The 5,334-nt window shown below is 39.1% G+C and overlaps 1 protein-coding gene across 1 annotated transcript in view; it reads right to left on the bottom strand.

Annotated features, from left to right (window-relative positions):
* The window catches only part of LOC106462672 (girdin-like), an 80,120-nt gene extending 74,786 nt beyond the window's left edge, over positions 1-5,334 (bottom strand). Inside the window, exon 1 of the mRNA XM_022390000.1 lies at positions 5,301-5,334. The gene's annotated coding sequence lies outside the window, so the exon portion shown is untranslated. The remainder of the gene's footprint in view (positions 1-5,300) is intronic.

The following is a 5,334-nucleotide window of genomic DNA, read 5'->3' as shown; positions in this document are numbered from 1 at the left end:
CCATTTTTGGCCATCCAGCTTTCCTGTCACATAGACACTATGTGTGCTTGTCATTTTACAATTAGCTGTTGGGACTTTCACAATGGGGGTTGGTGGGCTTCCTCAACACCAACTATTACTGGTTCCCGAAGCTGACTTATTGGTAGTATTCTTCTTACACTGGCTCCTCATGTCCTTGCTCTCCACAGTGCCAACAGCCTTTCTTGGTAGCAGCCTTTACTGCTATATCGTCTCCCATGTGTTGAAGTTTCCAGCATTGAGCTTTCTTGTGCCCAGGTTTGTTACAGTGCCAGCAAATTCCCTCAAGCTTCTCTGAAAGCTGCCCTTTTCTGGCCTTGAATCCTGATGACTGTACCAACCTTGGTACCTCTGTGCTGGACTTAACGTAGGATTCGAATTCAAGAGTTCTTGCCATCGCATCTTGTATAGTAGAGGAGTGGGCTTGCTTTACTTGTATGTTCCATTCTAAACTGTCCAAGGTGTCTACAAACTGATCCCTCAGCAAGTATACTTGGGTGGGCCTTGTGTGCCATACTTTCCAAATCCTGTGCCAGCTCTTGCAGGCTCTCCCCTTTAGCACGAACTCACGTCCTAAACCTATTCCTGTTGACTTTGGACTGATTTTGAGTTCCATACCTGAGTTCTAGAGCAGCTACCAGTGCTCTATAGTTGTGCCTGTCGTCTGACAACTGTCCAAGTATTTCCAGTGGTTGTCCCTTCGGGCTCGTTGCCAGGTACACTGCTTTTTGCTCCTCTGCCCATTCATTCATTTCTGCCAGGAGCTCAAACTGTGCTCTATATGCTTCCCATGGTGCCTTCCCATCGAATTTTTATGGCTTCCTTCGTACTAGATCACCCCTATTGCTAACATCTGGACTGAAGATGTCTGCATTAGAGTTTAGCTGCAAGGTCTGGAAGGGGCTTCCTTTTGTCTGGGGCTGATTATGCCCATGGTTAATATATCCTCTCTTTGTAAAAGACAGTAAATCGTCCTTTAATGTATTTAATTCACTTTGAAATTTACTAATGTTTTCCATTTGTACTTCTTACCACTGTTGTTGACATTCTTGTAGTTGCTGCTGACTTCCCGCAGCTGTTGGAGACTTTCTTCCTGTTTCCTTTCTTGTTCCAGTTCCGACTACTGTAGTTTCTCTTCTTGCTTATTTTCTCGTTCTTCTTGGTTCTATTGCTGTTCTTGTATTGCTGCCATCAAATCTGCTAAGTCATAGTTTGATTTGCCACTTCTCATTTCCATCTTTTTTTTTCTTTTCGGTCCCACACTCTGACACCAATTTGTTATGTATCTGCTCGTTTGATAATTTCCGGTATAAATTATTTCCGAGGAACTTCAGCGATACAAGTCATTTCTTAATTAAAACTAGTTTATTCTTTCTCGATACAACTTTGTAATACACTTAACAACTTTTATAAAACATGCTATAAATCACAGTGATTCACACACTTTACTTATGGTGCCTACTGTTCGCTTGATTCAATTATCTCTATCTTCAGTCTATCTGCATATCTCTTCGATCACGCTAGTTTTTCTCGCCAAGCTTATATACTAAAAAAGAGGGCGCCTAGAACAAACTAGAGTTGCCAGAAAAATTCATGATCCTTCCAGAAACTCTAGTGCACATGCTCCCAGCATTGCGTGACTTCCGCTGTTGTAACAGCATCTTGTCTATTGTTGTTATTTGTCGTCCCCGTCCTGTCACTGGGTAAGTCCTTCTTGGGTAGATGATTGGATGACTTCACTGGCAGCTCTAATCTGGACAATCTTCTGAAAGTATTCTCTACAGGAACTCTGGGCTACTCAGTAGGTTGAATTACCTATGACAAATTATTCTCTGTAATTGCCCAGCTGGTCATTTTCTCATTGATGTACTCCCAAAGACAGTCACGAGGAATAGCCTTTGGCTTGAATTGTCTATCCTTCTGGATTCTGTAAACCATACTTTTGATTCTATTTAGCACAGCACATGGCACCTCCAACACCTGTTTTCTTGCAGTGAGAATTGGGCAGCCACACAAAATTACCTTGATGGAATCCAATCTTATCAGCATTAACATCATAGAGACTTTCCATTTTACCACAAGCTAATTTAAGTCTTTCTTGAGGAGTCATGTATGACATCAATGGTGTTTCTTAATATCTCTACATATCCTGGGTAGGTCTCCAATGAATGACGTTTATCTGGACGAGAGTAGAAAAGGTCTAATGGCACTTTTTTGTTTTGTTGCTGGTAATGTCATGTATTGCTGTGTGATAACACATTAGTAACCGTGGAAGATCTTAATCCCACGTTTTCTTATGTCCATCCACATATATGGTTAATTGATTCAAGAGTGTGTGGTTGTATCGCCATGCCATCTATTCTGATCTTTTTTCATCCCAAGGATCCCACACATTTCTGCAAAAATGTTTGGCTTGAAATTTCTTTCTCAATCCGAGTGGAGCTCCATAGGAGTACCAAATCTTGAGATAAGTTCATTGATGAGTTTCTTTGCAAGGGTTTCTGCTTCCTGATTAGGAGCAACATACTCTTCTGGCAATTTGGTAAAATAGTTCGTCATAATCATGATGTGTCTTTTTTCCATTATTACACTGTGACAGAGGACCAAGCATATCAACAACAACTCTCTCCAGTGGTGCTCCAATCTAATACTGCTGTAACTACCCGTGCTGTATCTTTCTATTTGTGGCATAATACTCCTTCTTGTAAGCATAGGAATCTCACTATGCTTAATACATCTTTGTTATTGGACTGTATGGAGAAAGTGTTTGCCATTAGGGTCTTTCTACATTATTGTTGAGTCATAGAATAATTGATTTCAAACTCGTATCTTTTGTCTGAGCAGCTTTCAGTTAAGTGTTGATCCACATCTTCATCATCACTGGTGGATGCCACATCCTGGACTATAGTTTGATGTACCTTATATTGATAGTCTTTTTTCTACTGTGCGTCCCTCTTCTCACAGTGTCTACACTCTTCATTAACACATAATATCTGAGATAATTCGCCAGCATTTCCATGGTTCTATCTAGGAGATCCATGATTCTAAAGTTGGACTCCAGGACTTTTGTGACCATCTTGATATTTGCCATTTTGGGTTGAGAAAATTCACCAGCCACTTCAAGGCCATATAGATAGTGATGTAAATGACTGGAGGCTCAAACAGCATTAAGTAGTTCTTTTTGAACTGTACAATACCTACTTTCTGCAGCATTCATTGCCTTACTATAGTAGGCAGTTACATGTTCTTTTCCATGTTCGTGACAAAATGGCTCTCACTGCAAAATCACTGGCATTTGTGTCTAAAATGGGTGGTTTTTCCAGAGTTGAGTATGGTAATATAGGAGTTGGGGTCAATTTCTTCTTCTTTTGTCGAATGCTTGTTAAAAACCAGCTGTCCAGAAAAACATTTGTTTTCTTATATAATTTGTGTAGAAGATGGGCTGTGCCAGAGAAAGATTTTACACAATGAACATAGTAAGAGCACAGTCCAAGAAATCTTATCTCACACAAGTTCTTTGGTGTTGGCTAATTCTGGACTAAATCAATCTTTGGTGGATCTTTAGACACTCCTTCTCTGCTAACTGTGTCCTAGGAAACTCACTTGTTGATGGAGTAATTCACACTTCTTAGGATTCAGCTTAAGATTCTATTTCCTATATTTCCATATCCTCCCTAAGCCCGTCACAAGCATCACCAAACATCTTTCCATGTGTGTAACTGTGTCATCCAAGTGGATGGGGATGATGATCCAGGATAGTTCAAACAGAACACTTTCCATAATTGTTGAAATGTAGCAGAAGCATTACCTAATTCAAATGGTAACATGGCAAATTACCACAATCCATTACATGTAGTAAAGGGTGTTTTCTCTCTACTTACTTTGTCATCTTCCATTTGCCAATATCCATGCTTAACGTCCAATGATGAAAACCACTTTGATCTAGATAGAACATCCAGTATCATGAAAATTGACAGGGTTCTTTATAAAACTGGACTTACTTGGAAGAACATCTTTTTAATCGAGGTAAGAAGCGTCAGTAGTTTACACATGTTCGGTAGATTTAGGTATTTTGGTAATTATAGCTCCATATTACTGGTTCATAAATCGCTCGTCTCAGGCGGAGCAAAAAAAAAACAACAACCAATATATTAAAAAATATCACTTCAAAATTTCGTAATATTATATCAACACAAAGGGTTCTCTGTGCTATGCCCACCACGGGTCTCGAAACCCGGTTACTAGCGGTATAAGTCCGCAGACATACCGCTGTGCTACTAGGGGGCGTTTTGTAAAAGGACACTATTACAAATTTCGAAATACCAATTATATGTTCATTACTTCCAACTCTTTGTTCTCTTAAACTTTATATTATACGCAGTCAAGCAAAACTTTGAGATGCTCCAAAACTTCTACAAAAAGGTCCCGTTCTTCCAGTAATTACACGGAATCGTGAACTATTACTCTAATTCCATGGACACTCTTCTAGTACTTTTCTTTCTGAGGATCAGGTCGCTAGGTGATGCGTAAATGAACAGACGCGTATAAACTTCCTATAACTTGATAATTTTTAGCACACTACTTAACGTCTGCGCCATGTTACTTTAAGAACGTCTTCTAAGAAAAACTGACGTGCATAATCAATGTTTATAGTTCAGTAAAGTTTACTGTTAACACTGTTTATCTGATTGATACAACACTATTTCACTGAATCAGAATACACTTTCTCAACACTTGTTACTCAACCAATGCTATTGTCCGTTTTATTTTGGCTCTTAAATAAATATTTCTGTATGCTCATCTTTCGATCCCTAGCAAAACAATAAAACACTCTCACGATATAATAGTCGATATTGCTCTTTACCACGCATGTGCAGTGAACGTAACTTCAGTTATTTCACCAAAGGCTATCTCGAGTTAAAATATTCGGTTTCTATCGGTGTTGGGTGTGCTTCAGGTAAATATATTTCTTATTTGTCATTCAAAATTCTAGGTGGAGGAGGCAAAAAGCGCATTCTTAGTGTGTGTGTGAATATTTACGTGTGGTTATCAGTATTACTTGTGTACCGAAGTGGTGGTAGAAAGCACTATCGTAGTAATTTGTGTTGTATTTCTTAACTGTCTTAACAAAATTTTTGGAAGATTTCCGAATCAATTTATAAATATAGGTTTGTTTCACATATTTGCGCAAAGTTACACAAGGGCTATCTACTGTTTCTCTGCTAGCCATTCCTAAAGTTAAACATAGACTTAAGTAAGAGCAGCTACTAAACAGCACCTACCGCCAACTCTTCGGTCACTCTTATTCGAATGGTG

The sequence above is a fragment of the Limulus polyphemus genome, unplaced genomic scaffold, assembly GCF_000517525.1.
Source record: "Limulus polyphemus unplaced genomic scaffold, Limulus_polyphemus-2.1.2 Scaffold1222, whole genome shotgun sequence".
Classification (NCBI taxonomy): Eukaryota; Metazoa; Arthropoda; class Merostomata; order Xiphosura; family Limulidae; genus Limulus; species Limulus polyphemus.
Note: the sequence above shows the minus strand (reverse complement) of the source record. Positions and strands in the feature narration are given on the sequence as shown.